Source organism: Staurois parvus, unplaced genomic scaffold (genome assembly GCF_062004578.1).
Source record: "Staurois parvus isolate SC_StPar_1 unplaced genomic scaffold, SC_StPar_1.0 ptg000145l, whole genome shotgun sequence".
Classification (NCBI taxonomy): Eukaryota; Metazoa; Chordata; class Amphibia; order Anura; family Ranidae; genus Staurois; species Staurois parvus.
This window is the reverse complement of record NW_028317941.1, coordinates 21186035-21201727: the sequence shown is the minus strand read 5'-3', so window position 1 is coordinate 21201727 and position 15693 is coordinate 21186035.

Below are 15693 nucleotides of genomic sequence, written 5' to 3'. Positions count from 1 at the left end.
TGTACTATGTAGTAGACATACTTCTGGGTCCAGTAATATCTTTATCTCAGAGATATTCTCAATTAGTTGGACGATTATCTCCTAAAAACCTTGGATCTTCGGGCACTCCCACCATATATGATATAACGTGCCTATTTTTCCACATCCTCTCCAACACTCTAGTGAGTTTTCCCCACATATCTTATACTCAACCTTCGGTGTAATGTGCCATTTCGTTAAACACTTATAATTTACCTCCACCTCTCTCATACTTATATTCTCGTGTATTAGTCTATATATTTTCCTTTGTTTATCTTCATCTATCTCTATTCCCAAATCTCTTTCCCAATTTATTATATACATTGGCTTTGTGTAAGTGTCTAACTCAGTGAGGATCTTATACATTTTTGCCGTGCCCCGCCTCCCGTGCCGTGCCCCGCCTCTAACAACCTCTCAAACAGATTCCAATCCTTTCTCGATCTCAACGGTTTTGGAAAGTTTCTGACAAAGTGTTTTAATTGGTGGTATCTCCACTCATCTATTTTAATGAAGAGTTCCCTTTTATCTTTTTTCAAATCCTTAAGTGTTCTCAATTCCTGTCCTTCCATAATATCTCTCAATTGGATATCTTCTTTTTTCAACCATTTTCCTGTGCACACCCAGGAGTTTAATTGACTTGATGCTACACTCTGATTAAAAAGTGTTCCTTTAATTTTTTGGAGCAGTATATATACTGTATATATATATATATATATATATATATACATACAGTATATCTCACACAAAGCAACTTAGTTCCAGGATCTCAGAGCTGCGTGTCATGAGCACAAAGGCTTTTAAGCCAGGATGAAGTGATTATGCAGCATGATAGTGGTTAATTAGGGTTAAGGCTTAGTTAAGGGGTTAGATAAGTCTTAGAGGTTCTAGAGCTGGGAAGAAGTTTAAGTGCTAAGTGTTTGTTTGAAGGTTTAGAGGTGAGGTTAAGACCTTGATTTTTTTCAAGCTGAAATGGTAGTTAGGGCATGCTTGACAGTGCTTAAAGCATTCTAAAATGATATGCTACAGAATGACAGCATCTTCAGTATGCTTTAAAGAGACCCTGTCACCTGGTGAAATTTTGTTTATGAATTAAACAACAGTAGTACATACAAATGCTCTTACAATGAGCCCTTTACTGAACCTTACAGTAGAAGCATGTTTGCAAGCTATGGCAGTATTTCCTACATGACAAAACTTCAAAAGAAGCCTGGCACCAATCTGTGACCAAATCCTTTATTGTTACCATCAGTGGTCACACATCAGGATTACAATGCATAACTGCTGTGTGCATGCTACCACCAGCCAATATTGTGTAGTGTTACAGAGTGACAGCTCCAGGGGTGCTAAACATGATGGTGTTGAAAACAACACAGTGGTGTCCAGCAGCAGACAGCAGAAAGAAGATCATGACTTGCTTGTGACCACTTTTTCTCATCAGCATATCATATCTGTGAATGTCTGAATCAAAGAAAAAAAAAATCGTCCCACAAGCCTTTAGTGGCTTTCCTTCCTATGTTTGATGTGTCAGTCATATAGATGCAGTAGCAGTTCCCTCTTATTCTCAGTGATCATAAAGCATACCTCCAGTAAAACTTGTTTTATGCTTTGGATAGATTTGGGAGAAGTAAGTACTTCTGCCAATTTTTCATTGGTGCCCATGAGCTCGTTGGAGAGTTTTTAACTTAGTTCCTGTCCCTGTGACAGCCTATGTTAGCAAAACATTAAATCAAGGGAGTAGTTGTCACTGGTACAGGAAACACAAACAGTAATAATAGCCCGACAGAGGTTCTAACCCTTCCCCTTTTTACTGTAAGCAATGTTTGGCTGCTGTCTTGCATGCTCTCAAGTAATCTTTTAAAACATTCTAACCTTTTCTCACCCTGTCCAAAATGTAAAAAAAATAGTTCATAGAAGACAAACTATCATTACAACGGTAATATGTTATATTTACAGGCATTTGAGGCCTTGGCAGTTGGGTAGGTGGCAATTTTCCCCCTTGGCCCAATACAAAAAAGTAATGTTGCGCTCATCCAGACCTTGATTAGAATGGGACCCGCCTTTCATTGGCAGTTGCTATCCAATATATAGCTATATGTCCCTGTTCAAATCCACTATTAAAGTGCAGTGGGAAGTCTTCCAGTTTTTGTGGCTATGAGATGTCCTGTGATGGAATGCAGAGAGCTGCAAAGGACGTCAATGCTGGAAGACTTCCCTATGCTATTCTCTGGAGTGCAGGTTTAAATATGTGACTCTTCAAAGTGTATATAACTGTTGTAGATCTATGCATGATTTTGTCCCTGATGATATATAGTTGTGCTCAAAAGTTTGCATACCATGGCAGAAATCGTGAAATCTTTTATTTTAGGATAGTGATCATATGAAGCCATTTATTATCACATAGTTGTTTGGCTCCTTTTTAAATCACAATGATAACAGAAATCATCTTAATGGCCATGATCAAAAGTTTACATACCCTGGAATGTTTGGCCTTGGTACAGACACTCAAGGGGACACACACAGGTTAAAATTAAAGGTTAATTTCCCACATCTGTGGCTTTTGTAAATTGCAATTAGTGTCTGTGTATAGTCAATGAGTTTGTTAGCTCTTATGTGGATGCACTGAGCAGGCTAGATACTGAGCTATGGAGTGCAAGAAAGATTGCAGCCACAACAGCCAGAAGAATTGTTCAGAATACAAAGAAAAACCCACAGATAACCTTTAGGAGAAATATAGGCTGCTCTGGAAAAAGATGGGTAGTTGTTTTGAAGGAGCAAAATACAATGATACTTCAAACAAAAATGAGCTGCATGGTCGAGTTGCCAGAAAGAAACCTTTACTGGACCAATGCCACAAAAAAGCCTGGTGAGACGTGTCAAGGTGATGTTGGGCATAATGTAACCAGGCTTTTTTTGAGGCATTGGCGTAGTAAAGGCTTCTTTCTGGCAATTCAACTATGCAGCTATTTTTTGTTCAAGTAGCGCAGTATTGTGCTCCTTCAAAACAACCAACCCGTCTTTTTCCAGAGCAGCCTGTATTTCTCCTGAGAGTTACCTGTGGGGTTTTCATTGTACTCCTAACAATTCTTCTGGCAGTTCTGTCTGCAATCTTTCATGGTCTACCTGTACTTTGCTTGGTATCAAGAGACCTCCGAATTTTCCAATTCTTAATAAGTGATTGAACAGTACTGACTGGCATATTTAAGGTTTTGGATATCTCTTTATATCCTTTTCCATCTTTATAAAGTTCCATTACCTTGTTACACTGGCCTTTTGACAGGTCTTTTTGATCCCCATGGATTAGTATCTAGCCTGCTCAGTGTATCCTCGTGAGAGCTAACAAACTCATTGAGTATTTATACACAGACACTAATTTCAATTTAACCACTTGCCTACTGGGTACTTATGCCCCCTTCCTGCCCAGGCCAATTTTCAGCTTTCAGCGCTGTCACACTTTGAATGACAATTGCAGGGACATGCAACACTGTACCCATATGAAATTTTTATAATTTTTTTCACACATATAGAGCTTTCTTTTGTTTGCATTTAATCGCCGCTGGATGTTTTATTTTATGCGCTATAAACAAAAAAACTTTTTCTTTGTTTCTATTATAAAATTTTGCAAACAAGTAATTTTTCTCCTGCACTGATGTGCGTTGATGAGGCTGCACTGATAGGAAGCACTGATGGGCACTGATAGGCGGCATTGATGAGGTGGCAAGGATAGGCAGCACTGATGGCACTGATAGGCAGCATTGATAAGCGGCACTGTTAAGCAGCACTGGTGAGCTGGCACTAATGAAGCGGCACTGATGATGCTGCACTGATATACAACAATGATGGGCACTGATATGCGGCACTGATGGGCACTGATAGGCGGCACTGATGGGGGGCACTGGTGGGTGGCACTGCTTGGCACATGTGGGTGGCACTACTAGGCACTGCTGGGCACAGCTGGGTGGCACTGACTGACGGTACTGATGGGCACTGACTGGCAACACTGCTGGGCACTGTTGTTTGGCACTGCTGGGCAGCACTGATGGGGGGCACTGATGGGTGTCACTGCTGGGCACATGTGGGTGGCACTACAAGGCACAGCTGGGTGGAACTGCTTGGCACTTGTGGGCAGCACTGCTGGGCACAGGTGGGCAGCACTGGTGGGTGGCACTGCTGGGCACTGATCATCAGTGCCCTGATGATCAGTGCCAATCCGTCCTCTGACAATTGCCGGTTACCGGCAGTACTTTCCTCATGCTGTGACAGCCGATAACCGGCAACTGCATTTACCCGGTGATCTGCTGTGTCATTGGACTCAGCTGCTCACGTGGTAAAAGGCTGCTGTGATTAGCCTTTTACTACATCACATGATCAGCTTTGTCCGTAAGACACAGCGATCACAGAGATCACCAGGGGCACGTAGGAGGGCACATTCTGGGAGGATGTCATATGACGCCCTCCCAGAACTGGAAAACCGTGCTGTAGCCATCATTCAGCCATTAGCGTGGTTGGCAAGTAATTAAAAAGCCACAGATGTGGGAAATTACCCTTTAATTGCCATTTTAACCTGTGTGTGCCACCTTGTGCGTCTGTACCGAGGCCAAAACATTCCAAGGTATGTAAACTTTTGATCAGGGCTATTGGGTGATTTCTGTTATCATTATAATTTAAAAAGGAGCCAATAATAAATGGCTTCATATGATCACTATCCTTAAATAAAAGACAGTTTTTTTACATGATCAGTCATATATTCAATATCAATGCCAAAATTTCGCCATTTCTGCTAGGGTCTCCTAGGCGGTGCTGAAAAGCACAACTGTGCCATTTATGTTGTTACATGTATATCTTGTTCTACTGTAAATGTGTGGGATTGATCCTGGACTTTTATGCCCAATTTTTCCTCACCCCATCACAATCCAATCTTATGACATTTTTTTCTCTCCCTTCTCCATAATCTAGTCCTTCACAATCTGGTCTCACTGCCACCTCCACAATCCAGCCTATTGGCCTCTTTTCTTTCTCTTCCACAATTAGGTCTTGCTAACACACACACACGCACACATACACACATACCTATTACCCAGTCATATTTTGTGTGGTGTACTTACTTTGGCCCACAGGAAAGGACCAGTCGGTTGTGTTTTTTTCCCCCATGCCAAAAGTTCTGGTCCTCCCATTTTCAAAGTTCTTACAAGGTCTGCCAGAAACTATAGAAATTTCTTAATGTATATCACAGTTCTTCTTTAATGGGGAAATTATGCGCTGTGGAATACTTTTACTAATGCTGTTCTGGCAAATTATTCAGCTACAAATTTGTTGTAGCCTTACGCAAATATCTTATGCCAACCATATCTCAGAAGGTTACATATGATTAGTCAGGATCCAAATAATGTTTGATGGTTAGCTAGTAGATATGTTTCTACCTACCTTAATATCCTATCCCTGTCTCAGCAAATGTTTCATACTCGGTAATTCAAGGAAAAAGGAAAGTTAAAGGTGAATGCGGAGAAAGAGAACTGAGAGGTGAGAGACATGACTGTTGTAGACAGAGATTAGTGATAGATGCCTATGCTGAAGGACTGTGCTGACAAATGGGAACAAAGATCATCCATAACAAAGAAGGGCTGAATTATGTGAAGCCAAAACATTTAGTTAGTTTTGAATAGTCAGGTTTTTATTGTTGTCTGTGTCCCAACTAGGGAGATTCACCTTCTCTGTTTGTCGTGGTGACCATTGCCAATAGGACACCAGAAATGGAATAGAAGGGAAATCTTCAAATAGGAACTTAAGTAAGCTTTCTAAGAGGGATTTATTCTTACTTCAGCTATTACTTCCAGGAGATGAAGTAAAGGTAAATCTCCCCAATGGGACACATGGTGGTTTAACCATTCCTTACTATAAAAAATATGTTTTTTTATATATGATTTGAGAAAACTGTAGGCAAGTTGTAGGCATAATGCCCCTAACAACTAATCAGATTTCAGCAGCAATTTTCTAGCGCCAACAAAAGAATTCCAGAAACCATTTGGTCGGTTTGGAAATATGTAAGTCTTTCCCTCCCATTTTTAGGTATTCAAAAAATGAAACAAAGACACAGAAAATATTCTATGTTTTCCCATTTATGTGTACCCCTCCCCCCTTTTCATCAAATGCCAATTTTCTGCACTTGTAGGACGTAAAACAGCAAGGTAGTTTGTGGAATGGGTCCAGCAATGCAATCACACTTTTCCCAGCAAGGCAATATTTCTGCGGTATCCCTGCAGCAGTTTTCAAGGTGATGAGAACCTAGCCTCTACAAATATAGATTAGAACAACACAAAAAGGTCCCTTCCTTCACTGGTATACCTACAACTACTAAAGTCAGGCCTCTGAAGCAGAATCCATAGAAAATAAGTTATATATTGCAGTGGTTCATATGAGCCATGCAATTAAAAAAAAAAAGAAAAATATGATGTCAGCCCAAAAAGTGCTTACTCAAGGCAGATCATTAAAATATAGCACCGACATTTGGGAATAATATTTCAGAGAAAACCTATTTTAATGTACAATGGGTGGTATTATTATTACAATGCTAGTGTTATATTTGTGTGATAATATTACGGCTAGGGTTTGAATTTGTTTAATCACTTCAATACAGGGCACTTTTACCCCCTTCCTGGCCAGACCAGTTTTCAGCTTTCAGTGCTCTTGCACTTTGAATGACAATTACCGAGTCATGCTACACTGTACCTCAACAAAACGTTTATCATTTTTTTCACAGAGATAGAGCTTTATTTTGGTGGTACTTAATCACCACTGGGTTTTTTATTCTTTGCGAAATAAGTGAAAAAAGGGCGTAAATTAAAAAAAAAAATTTTTATATAAAAACATTTTGCAAATAAAAAAATTTTCTTCATAAATTTAGGACAAAATTTTTACTGCTACATTTCTTTGGTAAAAATAACCCAAATCAGCGTATATTATTTAGTCTGTGTGGAAGTGATAGTCTACAAGCTATGGTACCAATCATTGAAAATGGATCACACCTGATGTACTGATGGTCTATCTCATTTCTTGAGGCCCTAACATGCCAGGAAAGTACAAATATCCCCCAAATGACCCCTTTTTGTAAAGTAGACAGTCCAAGCTATTTAGTAAGAGGCATGGTGAATTTTTTTAAGTTGTAATTTTTTCCATCAGTTCTTGGGAAAATGAAAAAAATATTATTTGTTTATCTATTAACACAAAATTGTCATATTAACAAGTTATTTCTCACACACGGCATATGCATACTTGCAATTACACCCCAAAACACATTCTGCTACTCCTCCTGTGATGGCGATACCACATGTTTGAGACCTTTTCATAGCCTAGCCACATACAGAGGCCCAAGAGCCAAGTAGCACCACCAGGCATTCTAAAGGCATAAATTACACTTTTAATTTCTTGACTACCTATCACATTTTTGAAGGCCTTGGAGCACTAGGACAATGGAATTACCCACAAAATTACACCATTTTGGAAAGCAAACACCCCAATGTATATTCTATGAGGCATAATGAGTTTTTTCAACATGTCATTTTTTTCCACAATTTTTTTAAAAATGTGGAGAGAAAATAAAAATGTATTTTTTTTTTACACAAAGTTGTCAATTTATAAGATATTTCTAACATACAGCATGTACATACCAAGAAATACACCCGAAAATACATTCTGCTACTTGTCCTGAATATGATGATACCACGTGTGTGGGACTTTTATACAGCCTGGCCACATACAGAGGTCCAACATCCAAGTAGCACCATCAGGCGTTCTAGTGGCATTAATTACACTTTTAAGTTTCTGACTACCTATCACATTTTTTAAGGACCTGGACCACCAGGACAATGGAATTACCCACAAAATGACCCCATTTTGGAAAGCAAACACCCCAACATATATTCTATGAGGCATAATGAGTCTTTTGAACGTGTCATTTTTTTCCACAAGTTTTTGAAAAATGTGGAAAGAAAGTGAAAACATTTTTTTGTACACAAATTTGTCAATTTATAAAATATTTCTAAAAACACAACATGGACATAGCAAGAATTACACCCCAAAGTACATTCTGCTACTCCTGAGTATGGTGATACCACATGCATGAGACTTTTTCACAGCCTAGTTAAACAAAGGGTAAACAGAAGATTACCTGTGGTTGTAGTAGAGAAGTTGTCTGCAGATGAGAGCATTGGTTCAGGAAGCAGGTAGAGATGTGGTCAGCAGTAGCCAAACGAACAGTCCAGGCAGAAGGCAGGAACATAGTCCAAAAAAAAGTCTAGGGTCATTACAGGCAGCAGGCAGAGATGTGGTCAGCACAGCAAATGAATAATTCAGGTAGAAGACAAGAACATGGTCCATAAAAACTCTTGGATCATTTCAGGCAGCAGGCAGAGATATGGTCAGCACAGCCAAAGTACTAGTTCAGGTAGCAGGCAAGAACATAGTCCATAAAAACTCCTGGGTCATTACAGGCAGCATGCAGAGATATGGTCAGCACAGCCAAAGTACTGGTTAATGTAGCAGGCAAGAACATGGTCCATAAAAAGTCCTGGGTACGTACAGGCAGCAGGCAGAGATATAGTCAGCATAGTATTGGTCCAGGCAGCAGGCAGCAGGAACATCAGGCTTAGGGCCTCGGTCAAGTAAGACCTGGACACGGGTAGAGGCTTCGTCCCACCCAATCTCTTTGAAGCCTCTGGACTAACAGACCCTGATCCGGGAATTACAAAACCCGGTGAAAACGAAAAACTGTTTTTCTCTACTCTGAAGCCCCTCACATATGTGAGACCCCTGTGTCTTGTATCCCACTACTACAGTAGCAGGGCAAAAGATCAGTTCAAGCGTCAGGCAAAAAACATGGTCAATTAACAGACCAAGGTCAGCGCAGGTGGAAGGCAGAAACATAGTTTAGAAACAATCCAGACGGCAAGCAAAAGCATTGTCAGTAAACAGACCAGGGTCAGTTCAGGTGGAAGGCAGAAAAGCGGTTTAGAAACAATCCAGACGGCAGGCAGAGGCATCATCAGTAAACAGGCCAGGGTTAGTTAATGTGGAAGGCAAAGGCACGGTCAATCAAGGCAGCAGGCAAATAATCAGGATTTTAGAAACTGGAAAATGGCAGGCTGTTAAAAATAAGGGGAGCTAATATTGTAGTGACATGTGATAACGTCGGAAGCAGTCTCCGATGCATAGGCCTGGTTGGGAGAGACATTGCGGACAATGAACACTGGTGTCTTTCCTAACTCCTCTTCTGTTGCATGACCAGCATTTTTTTTGGCATCTTCTTACTGATTCTGTGGTTGGAATGCTTTTTAGAAAATGACGCTCATGAAGTCTGCTCACACAATCAGAGTGAATGTTTTCTGGGGGGGATCCTTGCTGGTAGATCAGGGCAGTGATAATTTCTTCTATATATTTGAGGAAGGTGGTGGGTCTTTCTAATGACTTTTGATAGATGACAAATGCATTGTAAATGGCCAAATGGAAAAAATAAATTGCAACTTTTTTGTACCAGAAGAGGGATTTTCTTGTTGACAAATAGGGCTGTAACATCTGATCATTTAAATCCACCCCCCCCATGAACCGATTATAATCATGGATACATTCAGGTTTTTGGATGGGACCGCGTCTTCCATGAATTTCCACCGAGGTGTCGTGGATGGTGGACGGGACGTAAACATCTCTCTTATACCTCCACTTCATGGCCAACACTTCCTCGTTTCTCAGACTTGTGAATTCCCCCCTTTGTAGCCTTCTGGTTACTAAACTTTGCGGGAAGCCCTTTCTATTTTTTCGGGTGGTACCGCAGGCTAAGGTTTTCTCACGGTACAGATGCCGGAAAAGGGGGAGACTGGTATAATAATTATCAAGGTAGATATGATAACCTTTTTGGAACAGTGGGAATGCCAGGTCCCAAACAATTTTGCCACTTGTGTAGGTTGGGCACTCAGGGGGTGGAGCTAGGAGGTTTTGCCTTAGTACACATGCATGCATGCACATATCCATTAGCTCAATAGCAGAGCTTGTTCAGCTTCAATCCATACATGGCCCTTTTACTGGGGATGTATTGCTTGAATCCCAGCTGGCCAGTGAAGTGGACAAGGGATTTATCCACACAAATTTGTTGCTCAGGGACATAAAGTTCTGCAAATCTCTTAGCAAAAGAATTTATTAGGGGGCGGATTTTGTATAACTTGTCATAGTTGGGATGATCTCCGGAAGGGCACTGTGAGTTGTCATTGTGTGACTGGGACATTACAGCAGAATAGATGGGCATATGATGGATGGGGTTGGTGGACCAGTAGGCATGCAGTTAATTTTATTTGTAAGCCCCATGTTAAACATAAGGCCCAAAACTATTTTAACTCCTCCAGGTGAGATGTCTCCATAGAAAAGGACGGGCATAGGATGCACTGGGATTATTATCAATATACTGCTGAGCAAAAAGGTTTGTCTGGTCCACAATGTATTGCAGTAAATCAGCAGGGAAAACAAATACAAAAAATCAATTTCAGAAAAACTTTCAGTATTGGATTGCACACCGGGCTGTATGGTGAAAGGTGGGATTGAAGCTGATCCTGAGCTGGAAGGCAGCCATAGTGGGTTTGCCAGGGCGTGAGGAAGATATGTTTGGTCCCTAAATCTTGGGGTCTGGTGGGATATTCCAGTGCTGCTACTGGGCCTTTCATCCTGAGGTCTAGTGCCATTGGTGTCTGCTGATTCACCATTGGGGTGTATGGCGCTGCTTGTAGTTTCCTGCTCTTCAGAGCGTCATATCCTTTTAGAAGGGACTGCTTCCTCCTCCGATTCAGTCGCTGACCCACTACTTTCTACTGGCTCGTATTCCGAATCGGAATCAGATGGTGAGAGCTCCCCGCTGCTCTCATCCGGCATGCTGAGGATTTTGAGCGCCTCCTCACTAGTAAAATAATTTTTGGACATTGTGGCTCTGGTGATTGTGGCTGTATGAGGGGAAAACTGCTGATGGGTGGCTATGATGGGTACACTGCTGATGGGCTGCAGTTGTGTTGACTCTGTGACAAGTACACTGATTAGGGTGCACTGATGAATGCACTGAAAGGTACACTGATGGATGCACTGATGGGCTGCACTGACAGGTACACTGACAAGTATCAATAAATAAATAATTTGCGCTAGTAAATGTGTATAAAAAGAAATCATCAAATCATAAGTCCAGAAAAAAATATATATATGCCAATACCACAAAAAAAAATTAAAAAAACTTTTAGGTGTAAAAAACTTTTGTGCAAAAAAAGTGTCTAAATATGAAAAATTTTCACCAAAAAACCTTGATAATATAATGGCAGATCATCCATAAATATATCTTCAGAAACGAAAACTCTGCAACACATCGATCCTCATCGATCGAAATAACAGGATGAAAAACTTTGTAGTTAATCGAAAATCCACTTCTCCAATAGATAAAGGACCACCTTCAAACGTATCCATGGGCGGAAATGCCAAGCACTCGAGAGAAACAGAAAGACTTCATGGTGCAATATTATAAAAACCAATTCCTTTATTAGGTACTCATTGCACTTACTCAAGAGGTGTCCCAGCCGACACCAGCATCAACAGCATAACAGCAATCACATAAACGAGCCTGGCTACTCAGCACATGCGCAGTAGCTGGCAGCCAAAAACGTAATGACGTCACATCAATCAAGCTCCGCCCTACGCGTTTCGTCATCGACGTCCTCACGGAGCGGATAGATGTGAGACGTCTCAACCTCCTTAAATATTCACTCACAGGAAACGAACAGCTGACATCAATGGGGAATCAAGCAAAGCAAGCCGCCCCACAGATGACAGGAGTCCACAAAGGATATACAATGTATCCAATATATTTGCCATCACAAGCAAAAAAACTTTAAAACAAGAGAACAAAAATAGAATAAAAAGAAATTTGAATAAAACACTAATGATAAATAAATTAAATAAGTAAATACATTAACGGGCCAGCACCCTCTAAGACTGTGTTTCAAAAAGGGAACTTAAAGGGCCAGTAACACTTTCAACACAAATAAAGAGGAACTCTAGTAATAATACAAAAATAATGCAAAAATTGTACAAAAAACATACAATCTCCCATATATCATCCTTAAACAGTTACCTATATAAAAATATACTTAAAATAGCATAAAAATTAAAAATTTGTGAGAAAACAATTCAAATCTATATCGACATTTAACCCAAATGGTTGCAAGGAATTTAGTTCATAAATCCAAAACGTCTCTTTTTTGGAAATCTCATTAACCAAATCCGAGCCCCTCCAATGGGGTTTTACCATCTCAATCCCATAAAAGGTAAGTAAGCTCGGATCACAATTATGTACCAATTTGAAATGTTTGGATACACTATGTTTATCAAATCCTTTTACTATGTTTCTTATATGTTCGCCTATTCTTGTTTTTAAACATCTCCCAGTTCTCCCAATATATCTCAAATGACATGGACATTCTAAAACATAAATCACATGTGTAGAATTGCATGTAATCAGGGATTTAATATCATATTCTTTTTTGGAAAATGAAGAGCAGAATGACTTTCTTTTTTTATTATTACCAACTTTTACAGTCCTACAAACTTTACACTTCCTACAAGGAAAAAAAACCCATTTAAATTTGGAAACAGATCGAACTTTTTTGGGGGTTCGATGACATTGCGAGCCAGTTTCATCCTAAGAGACTTATTTTTCTTATAAATGAATTTAGGAGTTTTAGATAAGAATTTATTTAGTATATCATCTTTTAACAAAATGGGCCAATGTTTTTTAAAAATTCGTTCAATATTTTTGTATTGCATATTATAGTTAGTAATAAAGGGTACATTATTTTCAAATCCCAAATGAGCCTTTCTATTTCCAAGAAACGTCTCCCTATCTTTAATACCAATCGAATTTCTCTCTTTAATCAAAAAGGTCTTATCATACCCTTTCTCTATAAATCTTTCAATTAACACCTCAGATTGGTCGAAAAAATCTTTGTTAGCGCTACAATTTCTTTTTAATCTGGTAAACTGACTTTTTGGAGTGCTATATAACCAATTTGGATGATGTCCACTAGAAATAGGTATATAGCTGTTTTTGTCCACTTCCTTGAAGTAAGTTTTGGTACAAATTTGGCCATTATCTTTGTATAGGACCAGATCCAAAAAATTTATTTGCTCAAAATCACTCATAACAGTGAATCTCAATCCATAGCGGTTCATATTAATATATTCCATAAAGGAATCGAGCTTTTCTCTGGATCCATCCCATACCATTATAATGTCATCAATATACCTCTTGTATAGCGCCACCTCTGGCCATTTATTGAAAATACTTCCTTCCTCCCATTTATCCATTACCAGATTTGCCACACTGGGAGCATACTTAGCTCCCATGGCAACACCCTTACATTGCTGAAAAAAAGTGTTGTTGTACCAAAAGAAATTGTTATTCATCGCAAATTCAAGTAATTCAACAACAAATTTCCTCTGCGATCTTTTCAGGAGTGATTTATGTTTAAGGGCCCATTTTACTGCATTAATTCCATCATTTTGATCGATGTTAGTATATAAAGATTCTACATCTATAGTAACCAACATACAATTATCAACATTATGTAATTCTTTAAGGATGTTAATAAGATGTCCACCATCTCTCAGAAAAGCCCTATTTGTCATAACAATGTTTTTCAGAAAAGTATCAACATATTCACCAACTCTTGCAAATAAAGAATTTATCCCACTCACAATGGGTCTCCCCGGTGGGTTCTCCTTATTTTTATGTATTTTTGGTAAATAGTATATAGTAGGTATTTTCGGATGTTTAATCAATAAATATTTTGCTTCTTTTTCAGTTAATACCCCCAACTTTTTTCCTTTGTTAATAATACACTTAAGTAGTAATTTAAGTTTCTTAGTGGGATTTTTTTGCAAAATTTTATATGTGTCTTCAGATTGTAATAATCTCTTCATTTCTTTTTCATAGTCATTCTTATTTAAAACAACAATACTTCCCCCTTTATCAGCACTTCTAATTACTATATTCTTTCTCTTTTCAAGATCCTCAATACCCAATTTTATATCTGGTGGAATACAGTACGAATTTTTAACATTAATACTCTTAATCTCATTTTCTACCATATTTCTAAATACCTCCAGAAAAGCATTACCAGAAATCTTAGGGTTAAATGTAGAAGCATTTTTTAAACCACTATTTTGAAAACCATGAGAAGATGAAGTAGGATTGTTTCCTTGAGATTTATTTAATTCAAAAAAATTTTTAATATTAAGTTTTCTCACAAATTTTTGCAAATCAATAAAAACATCGAATTTATTTAAATTCGTCCTAGGTATATATTTCAAACCAAGGTCCAAAACTTTAATTTCTCTTTCAGAAAAAGTAACATCACTCAAGTTATAGATTCCTGCCCCTATTATTCTCTTTTTCTCTTTTTGTCTCCTTCCTCCTCTTTTGCCTCTGTATTTCTTATTCCCTCTTCTCTGCCATAATTCCCTTGTTCTCTCCAATCTTTCTCCTGTGGTCTGTAACCCCTTGGTGCCATATTCCACCCCCGGTGATGGTATGAAAAACCCCCCCTCGATGGAAAAAAATTTTGGTTTTGATAACCTCCTCTCCTATATCCATTACCCCTATATCCACCTTGACCTCTATAGTTGGAAAAACCTCTTGAAGGTCTACCATTATATTCATATTGATGAGGTGATTTATCATGAACATTTTCAGGTGTTCTATTGCCAGAATTCTGAAATGTCACTTTTTGTTTAGGAGGAGATATAGTGGTTTGATTAACCGTTGGGGATTTTAAATTAGGTATAATAATTTTTTCAGGTGTAGAAAGTTGGGAGTCACACCCATCTGTAGTGATCTTATCTTGCCATTTATACACTCTATTATTCCTATAATCTTCAGTGTCTCTTTTATATTTTTTAACCTTTTTGTTTTTTGTATCCTTATCGACTTTAACAATATGATCCTGTAAATTCTTTGATCGATCTTTATAATCATTGGTATCTGCAAAAGGTAACATCACATCCTTCAACTCTTTAATTTTAAAGTCTACTTTCCTCAATTTAACCTGTCGCCTTTTTATAATTAATTCCAATAAACTGCTTTCACAATGGTTAAAAAACTGAAACCACTCATCTACTAATTCTCTATCATCCATCCCATCATTGGCAGGTATATCCCATCTCAACCTCCTGGGAGTAATTTTCTCTTTTAGATAGAGTTCCAAAGTATTCACATCCCACCATATTTTAATTTGCTTCTCCAAAAGATATTTTAAACTTTTGAAATTTTCTTCTAAATTCATACTATTTGAAATACCCATGGGATTGAAAACTTCACTAAGATCAACTTTTCTTTTTTCCATATATCCAAAAATATCCATGGCTGCCAATTATAAAATCCCTCTAAAAAGAGAAATTACTAAAAATAAGAAAAATTAATAATAGCGCCTATGGTCAAAATTATATAACTTACTAATAGTGTACCAGCTGCAAAAAATCACCATATATAAAGTGTACCAATAAATAAATAATTTGCGCTAGTAAATGTGTATAAAAAGAAATCATCAAATCATAAGTCCAGAAAAAAATATATATATGCCAATACCACAAAAAAAAATTAAAAAA